We start from the raw sequence: 12155 nt of genomic DNA on the forward strand, positions 1-12155 counted from the left end.
AAATGGCCCTCCTTAATGGAGCTCTCATTGTAGACATCTGCAGTCTTTTTTTTTTCTCCAATTGAAAAAGCTATACCCTTTCTGCCTCAATCTTATGATTTCCACAGTTGGCTCTAAGAAACTGCAAATAAAATCCAGAGGCCTCCTTAAGCTAAGACTTTTAGAATTGGCTTGCTTTTCCAAAACCAGTGGGGGAATAGAAACGGTGTGAGAGAGACTGGGTTGTGAGTGGATGGGACCACAGACACAATTTTCTTGAATAAAATTATTACATAATGAGACGGCTGCAAGACCAGAGATTGTATAAGACATAAAAGACATGATTCCAAATCAAAGCACTTTGTCAAAGTAACTAAAATAGTTGTTTAAAACACACACACGCACACATGCGCACGCATGCACACACACTGTTTTTTAAAGCGTGATATTTTCTGCCTGAGCCTTTTCTTCTCACTTGGCAGCCCTGTTGTGCACACGATCTCTACAGGAATGCAGAAAAACCACCTGAGGGAGAAAATTACTAATCACTAAAAATTACTAATCACTCTCTCACACTAAACAAATCCCACCGGGAGGTTTTTAGTTACACACCGGGATATGGGCTCTCTCTTTTTTTTTTTTTTTTTTTCTTCTCAGGTTAATGATACAAAGGCATACAAAATTTTAAAAAGGAAGCATGTCACATCTTAATATGCATTAGCAGGGATATTTTTACACGATAGCATCTAGGTCTCAGTCCAAAATAAAGGCAAAGTAGACTGAAAGTCTCTACTGCCTACCACTGGGTCTCTCAGAAAGAAAAGAGCCTGGAGGGAATCGTACTTCCCACAGCATTGAATACAGCGCCTATCATTCCGCCAGCTGTCTCCCTGTCGCTCTCTCTAACATTCAACCACCTCCTTTTCCCATGATATTCAATTCACAAAGCCCATCAAGTGCCTATCATATATTATTTCATTAAGTAGATTAGTGTGTTATTTATGGCAGGCCTCATCCAGTTATATCATATCTTCACATTGTTTATCTCTTACTTGTTTATCTTTTACTGTTTCTTTCACCCACTGTAAATAGTCTAGGCCTGTGTCCCTACTTAGTTGATCAGAAGTTGAGGGTATCCCATTCAATGATCATATTACAAATGAGAGAAATTAGTAGAAGCAATAGAATTAAGAGTTTCATTGTAATGCCCCTTGGATTTTTTTTTTCTTCTTTGTTATTATTGTTTTCACTGATTATACGACATAATACCATTCACTATTAAAAATATGTTTAAGCAAGTGAAAAGTGTATCAAGTACAAAGTGAATGTTCTTCCCCGCTAACTTCTTCTACCAGAGACCATTATATACAAATACATTCTTTATGTATCTAAGTATAGATATAGACATAAACATGTCCATCTAAGTATAGATATAAACATAAACATGTCCTTCTAAGTGTAATAATGTGAAACATACAATTCTGTAATTTTATTTTCACTTAACAGTGTATCACAGCTGTCTTTCCATATGAAAAATATGGAGCTACAATCTCCTTTTGAACAGCCACTGAGTATTTATTCCATTTGGAGTTATATCATAATTAATTTAAATAATTTCCTATTTGTGGACATGTATTTTATTCCCCATTTTTCACTCTTATCAATAAATCTTAGAAAAACAGGCCAGGTGCAGTGGCTCACACCTGTAATCCAAGCACTTTGGTAGGCCAAGGCCGGTAGATTACTTGAGGTCAGGAGTTTGAGACCAGCTGGCCAACATGATGAAACCCCATCTCTACTAAAAATACAAAAATTAGCAAGGTGTGGTGGCGCATGCCTGTAATCCAAACTGCTCAGGAGGCTGAGGCAGGAGAATCACTTGAGCCCAGGAGGTGGAGGTTGCTGTGAGCCGAGATCATGCCACACTGCACTCCAGCCTGGGCAACAAAGCGAGACTCTGTCTCAAAAAAAAAAAAAAAAAAAAAAGGAGAAGAAGAACAAGGAGGAGGAGGAGAAATAAAAACTTATAAATATGTCTTTGAATACCTTTCTAATTTTCTCCTAAGAATAACTTTCTGGAAAAGAGATCACCTCATCAAAAGACATGAACACAGCTTAAATTTTGAAATGTATTGACAATACACCTTGCAGAAAAGGTGATCCAATGCACCCACATCCTCACAAACACTACATATGATCAATATTTTTTGTCTCTGACAATCTGATACTTATTAGATATAATGCCTTTATTTTTGCAGGTGAATTTCCTTGATTGTTAATAAAATGAAATCTTTTCAGATGACTATTTCATTAATAGCATGATTAAATCTAATTTTTAAGGTTAAAATTCTTCACATGTTATTTTGTAGATTAAAACTACCCCTTGCTTTTATAGACTTCTATCCATCTATCACAGCATTAAGGAATCATACCTATTTTATAGATGAAGAAGCTGAGTCCAAAAAAAAGTAGATGGTTAAAAGAAAGTAAGTAGTTGGCAAGCGTTCTCATACTACTTCTTAAAACAGCAACAATAACCAAGATGGAGCATACTCTGTGCCCTAGATAGGATGTAGAAAACAGAAACGAACTCACATTTATCCCTATTCTAATCCAAGCCAGACAGCGTTGAATTGCAAATGCATGCAAAAATAAAGAAACCTAACTGATAAAGCATTTGAGTTTTTGCTCCAAAACCCCAAAATGTAGGCCCCTTGATTTAACCTAGGAAAGAACATGTAGGAAAGGGTGCACTCAGAGAGAAAGAGTGTGTGTGTGTGTGTGTGTGTGTACGTGTGTGAGCATGCACACACATGTTAAAATGTGACGCTTGGTCTTCTAGTTACAGTTTTCATTCAGACTAATTAAGCAACACCTCCTAACAACCCTGACAAAGGTGTCCCTTTCCCTCATTCCAGCCCCCAACTCCACATACACTGGCTTTGCAACCCCCACACACCTTTATTTGGTTGGGTTGGGAGCCTGTTGAGACCGCCCTGTCACCACCTGTGTGGCAAAACCAGCCTTCCCCGAGATCAGCTGCTCTGCAACAGTGCACAGGTGTGTCCTGGAGAAATCTCAGCATTCTTCTTCTTCACTTAGGCAGAAAGAAAACAAAAAGGCAGAAGATTAAGTTATACACAGGTACAAACAGATGAGAGAGAACCCAGGAGAAGCCATGTAAGCTATAACCACATTTAGATAAATGCTACTGCAGGGTTCATGGTGATGCAGCTGAGCTCAAAATAAACTTTAAAAAAAAAACAGAGGCTCAGAAATCTTACTTTTATGTGACAGCGCCAATTACTTTCAGTTGTTATGCCAATAAAAATTCTATGGTAAATATGATTATATTATTGGAGGAGGAGATTAGAATAGAATTGATATGTATTGAATACATCTATTATGTGCCATGTAGTATTTATGCCAAGACTTTACATGTTTTTCTTAAAAGAGTGTGCTTTTTCTCCCAGACACAAAATATATGAATCTACAGAACTAAGGCTCTCTGGTAGCTTCTCTTGCCCTTCACCAGTGTGTTGGCAATTCCTGGTGCCACAGACCTGCTATCTTTCAACGTGAAAACCTCCCCCAATCCTGGCGTGCTCTCGTCCTCTCTCTCCTCTCTGTCTCTCTGTCTCTCTGTCTCTCTCTCTCTCACACACACACACACATTGTGATAATAATAATGAAAATGTTGCAGTCTTAGGAAGGCACTACACAAACCCAAAAATCCCTGTATCCTGCTGATGTTGTGTGTAATCCAAGGAAACAATAATGGAAGTTTTTTACCTGTTGTGTTGAGGGAAGGCAAGTTAAACTCCTTAAAGAGAGAAGGACTTTTTTTCCGGAGCGGCCAGGTGGCTGCTTTGATTGTTTGTTTGTTTATTTGGGGTTGACTCCTATGTTGCAATAAGACTTCCATAACCTTGGGCAATCAAAATTCCAGTCCTCAGCTACAGAATATTACTCATTCTGTGATTTAGGTTTTCTCAGGCATTGGCATGCCGGGACATCAGAACATTACAGAGGAAAAAAAAAGCCAGAGCAATTAATTTTTCGTATGTCTACAAGAAGACAAAATATTTTAGGCAAACAACCTCAGCCAACTTGGATAATTAAGATAATTAACAACCATGTTTTAGAGAGGCGTTCCACTCAAGGAAACTCAAGCTTGGTTTTGTTTCTGGGTTTTTAATTCCTGAATATAAAGATGGTGATATCAAAACTAACATAAACCTATTTCTGGTAGAAATTTGCCCTTTCTACTTGCTTGCAGGATGCTTCAGACAAGCTGGCAGGGTGTAGGTGACCTTAGCTCAGAGGCAGAAAAACGAAGAGCAGAAACACACAGGTCTCCAGGCTGCTGCTCCTACACTAAGGACAAATGACCTGAACATGGTCCTTCCCAGACCTTAGAGATGCTATTGAATTATGACAAGCCATAGAAGTAAAAAGAATTGAGAAGGAGGGGTTGTGGCGTTGGGGGGTACATAGCTTTGTGTTCAGGAGCACAAGTGTTCAGGTCACTGGGGTTCAAATTCCACCCAGCTCAGCTACTTACTAATGCCGTGACCTTGGGCAAGTTTTTTAACCTACTTTACTATACCTTCATCTGTAAAATGAGCACAGTAATAGGACCTCCCTCATGAGTTTACTGCTATGACAGAATGGGATGATGCCTATCACACTCTTGCCTGCACAGTGCTGGCATCATGGCTTGACAGACAGCAGAAGTTGGCATTGCTATCCAGTGCCATGCTCCTAGAGAGGACACATGACTTATCCAATGTCTCCCAGCTGGTTAACCAGGACTGGGACTCAGTTAAGCCCACTTCTTTCATTGTTCTGCCATCACCAGGGTGAACTGATTTAAGGAAACAAGTTGATTTTCCATGCAGCCCAGCCCCACCTAGCTCTACTGGCCCCACCTTTACCCTGGGCCCTGCCCTGCCATGGCCTGTTCTGCATTACCCTGCCCTGCCCTCCCCTAGCCACCCTGGATCAGCCTCAGTAGAAGGATCTGGATCAGCCAAGCCTGAGCACCAGTCTAACAGGATGATGAGGCCAAGGTCCAAAACCAACACCTTGTCCCGCAAACCCAGATTGAAAACTGCTGCCGTGGTAAGCAAAAGGTGCGGGCTTCCAAACCAGGAGAAAGGGAAGTGCAGGCAGGTAGGTGGTGCCCCAACCAGCTCTTGCCAAGAAGCTATGTGAGAGGTTTCCCAGGGTTCTGTCAACAATAATAAGCCCAACAAACAAACAAAACAAAGACAGACAAACCTTCACTCAAGGGTGGAACGAAGTGAAGGAAAGGCAAAGGGCAGGGCAAAGGAAAGGGCATCAGCTCTAGGGTTCCTGAGAAATGGGGACAGCAGTTCAGAAAAAGAAAAGCAGCAAGGGAAGACGAGCCACACCAGTCTGAGCAGAGAAGAAAGACCTGAGCTGTCATATTTGCACCAGTTCTGCCCCTATCAGGCTCACACAAAATTCTGTGTTCCATGCTGGGCACCTACAAGAGAGGAGAGAGGCAAACACTGGGATGTGCCCAGGAGATGGCAACCAGGCTAGTGGTGAGTCTTAATACCATATGAGAGGAGAGAAAAGATTTCAAAGTGATTGTTAAAGAGATGAGACTTCTCGGTGTGATATGGCAGCTTTCACTGAATAGCTGATATTTTCCCAGGTAGGCCCACTTTGCCAATGTGGCTCCAAAGGGCGGAGCGAGGCTTGGAGAATGGAACTCACAGGCAGGCAAATTTCAGCACAACGTAAGAAAGGTATGTCCGCTGACATTCAAAGTTGTAATGGACTCCAGCGGGAAAGTCGAGCTCCCCTGGTGGTTATCAAGATGATGGAAATAGTACTGGCAGGATTCCTGCGTTGGGTATGGGGGTTGTAAAGTTGACCTTTGACTGTTGAGGTCCCTTTCGATTCCAACACTGGTAAAACGGGGTGAGTCAGTGAGCACACCTAGAGCTACTTTTATTCACAATAAATACTGATTCATGTGTCTCCCCTCTTCCTATCACTTGGCTTTTTTCTAAATAAGTAAAGGGGACATAATTGTTCTCTAACCCTCAGATTCAAACATTTAGACGCTGATTATTAACTCCTTGAAAATAAAATGCTACATTACAAATCTCTCTCTTTCTCTCTCTCTCTCTCTCTTTCTCTCAAATTCTAGTGTGTTGGAAACAGGGAAATCAAGAAGTGATAAATACACTTTTAAAAGCTCAAGACTCAACTACATACGTTTTAATATTCTGTATGTCAAATAAACATAGAAAACAAAACTAAAAGGCAAATGCCTTGGAAAATGATCATTTCGAAACAAATGAGACTAAAGAATAGTGTCTAAATATATGAGTAGTTTATATAAATCCATATGGGGACAATCATAGCAATAGAAAAAAATGCAAAGGGTATGACTAGAAAATATTCAAAATGAGATATATAAATGACCAATAAATATATGAAAAATGTTCAAAGTAGTCAAAGAAATGCCAGTTAAAACAATAATGATGCCGGGTGTGGTGACTCACACCTGTAATCCCAGCACTCCAGGGGGCTGAGGTGGGCGGATCATCAGATCAGGAGCTCGAGACCAGCCTGACCTACATGGTGAAACCCCCTCTCTACTAAAAATACAAAAATATTAGCTGGCGTGGTAGCACGTGACTGTAATCCCAGCTACTCAGGAGGCTGAGGCAGGAGAATCACTTAAACCCGGGAGGCAGAGGTTGCAGTGAGCCGAGATTGTGCCACTGTACTCCAGCCTAGGTGACAGAGCAAGACTCCGTCTCAAAAAAAACAGAGAAAATTATATTGCACCTATAATACTGGTTTGCACTTCTTTATTAAAAATTCAAACAGATTTGGATTCTTATTTTGGGGGTGAACAAACACAATGGGTTTCTACACAAGGGTGTTTGCTTCAAAGTGGGGAGCATTCTGACCCCTTTAAAGTATTAAAGTATAATCTTCCTTTAGACAGAAACAATTGGCAGTGGAAAATTTCAAGCACAGTTCTATCATTCATTTGAAATGGATTCAGTGGCTGAACTCTTTTCTGGTTTTTAGTTGCAGCATTAGAAAAGAACCCAGCGGCCGGGCGCGGTGGCTCAAGCCTGTAATCCCAGCACTTTGGGAGGCCGAGACGGGCGGATCACGAGGTCAGGAGATCGAGACCATCCTGGCGAACACGGTGAAACCCCGTCTCTACTAAAAATACAAAAACTAGCCGGGCGAGGTGGCGGGCGCCTGTAGTCCCAGCTACTCGGAGGCTGAGGCAGGAGAATGGCATAAACCCGGGAGGCGGAGCTTGCAGTGAGCTGAGATCCGGCCACTGCACTCCAGTCCGGGCGACAGAGTGAGACTCCGCCTCAAAAAAAAAAAAAAAAAGAAAAGAACCCAGCACAATTTTTGTAGAGACTTCTTGCAAGGACTTATCATAAGCATTACATATTTTATTTGCTGAAATGTAAAATTTGCCTTTTTGATAATGGTGCAGACACGTCTTGGTGAAACATACGAGGCAACCCTAGATATGAATCACAATTTGCTACTTCCAGCTCTTTGCAAGAGAGAGGTAAATATCTTATTAAATGCATGGTAAGTTTCAGGGCCCTTTAGGTCCATGACAGGAAAAATGACCAAGGGTCTCTGAAACACAATTTTAAATGGCTAATTTAAAAAAACAAACACACACTCAAATTTCATTTTGATTCCTGTAAAAACTTACATGAAAAGTTTGGTTTAGGAACGTTTCAAGGTACTAATTGGAAAAGGATCCCTGAATATCTTTAAAATTCCCTTGTGCTTTCCTTCTCCCTGACTAGTGAGAAAAACTCAGGGATAACTGAGTGGAAAACAGGGAAGAAACATTGTGATAAGGAAAGTATGAAAAGATGAAGTGTGGAAAAATCTTCCCTGAAAGAGACACTACTGGACTATAGCGACTGGGATGATGATCAGAAAGGCAGGGATGGTTGGTTAAAAGTAGAAGGAAAGAACCAAAAGGTGTCTTTAAAAAGGAAGTAGAAGTAGGAGACAAGAAAGCTGGAAGGAAAAATAACATGAAAATAAATTCAGTACAGCCAGCTGAAGGACAATCTCTCTTGGGGCTTTTCTACGAGCAATTAGTCTTCTGGGTGTTCATCTCCTCAAAGGCAGGGGGACAAACACTGGGATGTGCCCAGGAGATGGCAAATAGGCTAGTGGTGAGTCTTAATACCACGTGGGAGGAGGAATAGAGAAAAGATTTCAAGGTGATTGTCTTGGAAATCTTTTTTTTTTTTTAATTGTTTTTAATGTTCCCATTTTCCAGTCTCATTGGTTTGGAATATTGTTCATTGGAATTGAATTTATAAAATATTGAATTTCTCCTTGTTTTATTTTCTAAATTTTAGTAACTTTTTATTATTGTATGGTAATTGGAGGAAATTTAGAGAATACAGAGGAAACAGAAACAGTAAAATAAAATTCACTTTTACTTTCCTCTCACAGGTAACACTATTAGGCTGAAGTATAAATATTCCTGTCTTTTTACCATTGTTTTCATTTACAAAATGAGGGCTGAAACCAATGAACAATATCTGAATGTGGCACAATACTGTTTCCAATAAATAAATTTTTTTTTTTTTTTTTTTTTTTTTTTTTGAGACAGAGTCTCGCTCTGTCGCCCAGGCTGGAGTGCTGTGGCCGGATCTCAGCTCACTGCAAGCTCCGCCTCCCGGGTTTACGCCATTCTCCTGCCTCAGCCTCCCGAGTAGCTGGGACTACAGGCGCCCGCCACCTCGCCCGGCTAGATTTTTGTATTTTTTAGTAGAGACGGGGTTTCACCGTGTTAGCCGGGATGATCTCGATCTCCTGACCTCGTGATCCGCCCGTCTCGGCCTCCCAAAGTGCTGGGATTACAGGCTTGAGCCACCGCGCCCGGCCTCCAATAAATAAATTTTTAAAAGAGCAGAAGCCATTTGACATTTTCTAGACTTCTTAATGATAAAAAACCTTTAACTCATTGTTTCTTTAAAAAAAACAACTAAGGAGCATCAACTCTGATTTTGTCAAGAGCTGACACCAGAATGGAGATAGCCAAGGAGAGAAAGAGGATAAAAAAGGAAATTTGTCCAACCCAAAAACTCTTATACAAAGAGTAAACTACTTTGTATAAGCAAATAATATAATGTATAAATTACTTTCAGTTTATGTAAAAAAAAATAGCAGGCCGGGCGCGGTGGCTCAAGCCTGTAATCCCAGCACTTTGGGAGGCCGAGACGGGTGGATCGCGAGGTCAGGAGATCGAGACCATCCTGGCTAATACGGTGAAACCCTGTCTCTACTTAAAAATACAAAAAACTAGCCGGGCGACGAGGCGGGCGCCTGTAGTCCCAGCTACTCGGGAGGTTGAGGCAGGAGAATGGTGTAAACCCGGGAGGCGGAGCTTACAGTGAGCTGAGATCCGGCCACTGCACTCCAGCCTGGGTGGCAGAGCAAGACTCCGTCTCAAAAAAAAAATAGTATATCATGTATATAAAACAAGTGTACAATTGAGTAAGCAAATGCTATTACTCTACAGAGTTTCCAGGTAACAACTTTCACTCCAGTCATTATTAGAGTCTGTATTGCATCCTAACACTTTTTTTCAAACTGGTTGAAGGACATCAGGACAAACCTCCCCGAGATATGCCATGTAAGCTGAGACCTGAGGGATGTGCAGACAGGTGTGAGCAAGTTGACAAGCTAGCCTGGGGCTACAGTAGCAAAGAAAGAGCCTTTCCAGTAGAAGGAATAGTGTGTGCAAGAGGGAAGAGAGCATACCACTTTCTAGGACCTAAAAGGATTCAGCATGTAGATGTGGAGCCCCAGGAAGATGCATGATGTGAAATGAAGATGGAGATGAGGCCGAATAGGGCACAGTCTTGCCTAGCCCCTCACCAAGCCTGTCACCAGCACTTGTTCCACTTAGGAAATATTAGACAGAGAGGCTATTTTTTATGAGCCCTAAAGAATGTTCTTTGTAGGGAAAGGCACTGACCTGGAGCTTTGGCATGGTGGCACTCTACCGTGGAACTTACCATTGCCATCAACACGTGGCTCCTGCCACCTCTATCAAGGTTGGTCAAAATCCGCAAGCAAGTGCAATAGCCACCACTTCTATAGCACTTAGTATGGTTCCAGGCATGGTGCTAAGAGCTGTGCATGAACTGACTCATCTCGTCTGTGACATAATCTTATGAGATAGAGCCTATTCTTATCCCCATTTCATTGATTAGAAAACTGAGACACAGAGAGGCTAATGTGCCCAAAGGCACAAAGCAGGCAAGTGGCAGAGGCGGGCAATTTGGCTCCAGCAGCCTTGCTCCTAAGGGTTACCCCACACACCCTTTTGGCAAGTATTATGTGCCTACCATATGGCCTGCACTTTGCATCCATGTGAAGCAAAAAACCAGCATGGGGAATGTGTCCCGTTGACAAAAGGCCTCACTTGCTACTCTGCTACATAAGACAAGACTGCTCGGCAAGTCCTTAGCTAAATATTTCAGTCATTCATCAACAGGTGTGCCTCCTTCAGTGGCAACGGAGGAATAATGATTCTCTCTGGTATTTGTATAACATGCTGTCACTTACAAAACATTTCCTCATGTTGTCTCTTGGTTATGGTTGTCACAACAACCCTGGGAAGCCAGAAAGACAGGATTCTCCTGAGAATCAGACTCTGAGGAGGGAAGGGACTGCCAAGGACACTAGCAGGGGAGCCCAGGCTCAAACCTGGGGGTCCTGACTTGAGCAAGGCTCTAAGGAAGGTCACTGCACCTGACCTGGCCTTGGTTGGGATATTGGCTTAGCCAATTAGAAACTACTTAACTCACTAATGATATGGGCTCTCTGCCTGAATTTCCTCACCTCAAAAATAGGGATAATACCTGCAGTATACACTAGTTGTAAGCGCTTGATGAGGTCACAGGGGACAAAGGCCATTCAGCGAATTCAGTGTTTCCTTTTTACTGTCAACTTCATGTGCCTGCCCTTGGAGAAAATGTATGTCACTGAATTTTTAAACTAAATTATAGTTTAGATGTTGTTTTATAGAAGAACAAGTATGGTATGGTTGCACGAATATTCAACATTGCCTCTCCTGTCTCCCCACCATCATTTTCACAGATTTCAATTTTCTCTTCAGAGTTTTCTTAAGGCAGGCAACTTAATCTGTAGCCTCCAGAATATGTGCATGTGATGGAGTGGAGGGCACAGACTCTCCATCACATTTCTGAAGGCAACAGTATCTGGCGGCTCAGATGCAAACTCCCATGGCCAGAGACAGGACGGGACTTGCTCCAGGACCCCTCCCCGGAGGCAGCACTAGACCCTGGCCTTCCTGAAGCCTAGCCCAGCATGCAGGCCACTGGATCACACTCTGTTTTTCCCCAGGTCCCAGGGACTCCATTGTCCCCAGAAGCATAAAAGCCTGCACATCGGGGTAAGATGTTCCACCAGAGCATTTAAACCCCCAAGGACAAGCATCACAATCCATCTGCCATCAGCCCTGTGGGCTTCATTCTGGCAGCCGTGACTGCTAAAAGCATGTTCTGTGTTCCCCTGCAGAAGTAAACAGCAGAAAACACTGAGAATTGGGGAAATTCACTGTCATCTTTAAAAACATATAACAGGCCGGGCGCGGTGGCTCAAGCCTGTAATCCCAGCACTTTGGGAGGCCGAGACGGGCGGATCACGAGGTCAGGAGATCGAGACCATCCTGGCTAACATGGTGAAACCCCGTCTCTACTAAAAAATACAAAAAAAAAACTAGCCGGCGACGTGGCGGGCGCCTGTAGTCCCAGCTGCTTGGAGGCTGAGGCAGGAGAATGGCGTAAACCCGGAGGCGGAGCTTGCAGTGAGCTGAGACCCGGCCACTGCACTCCAGCCTGGGCGGCAGAGCAAGACTCCGTCTCAAAAAAAAAAAAAAAAAAAAAAAAAAAAAAAAAAAAAAAAAAAAAAAAAACATATAACAAAAAAAAAAAACACATGTCATGCATTTTTTATGTGAAATAAGTTCAGAAGCTGAAATGTCTGAGGGAGAACATGAGTCTTTGAATAAAAGCCTGCAGGAGGGACAGAATAGAGGGAAAAGGCCACATTTCGAAAATAACTACATTTCTCTTATTTCTTTTTTT

General features: G+C 42.2%; 1 long non-coding RNA gene across 1 annotated transcript; it reads right to left on the reverse strand.

The window, feature by feature from the left end:
* Window positions 1–377: 377 nt before the first annotated feature.
* Window positions 378–3845, reverse strand: LOC117077295. The gene is made up of 3 exons (XR_004434726.1): window positions 3772–3845; window positions 2939–3071; window positions 378–504 (listed from the first exon to the last, which is right to left on the reverse strand). It is a non-coding gene; the product is annotated as an uncharacterized LOC117077295 (long non-coding RNA).
* Between the last annotated feature and the right edge of the window lie 8310 nt (window positions 3846–12155).

The sequence above is a fragment of the Trachypithecus francoisi genome, unplaced genomic scaffold, assembly GCF_009764315.1.
Source record: "Trachypithecus francoisi isolate TF-2019V2 unplaced genomic scaffold, Tfra_2.0 Lachesis_group0, whole genome shotgun sequence".
NCBI classification, from domain to species: domain Eukaryota; kingdom Metazoa; phylum Chordata; class Mammalia; order Primates; family Cercopithecidae; genus Trachypithecus; species Trachypithecus francoisi.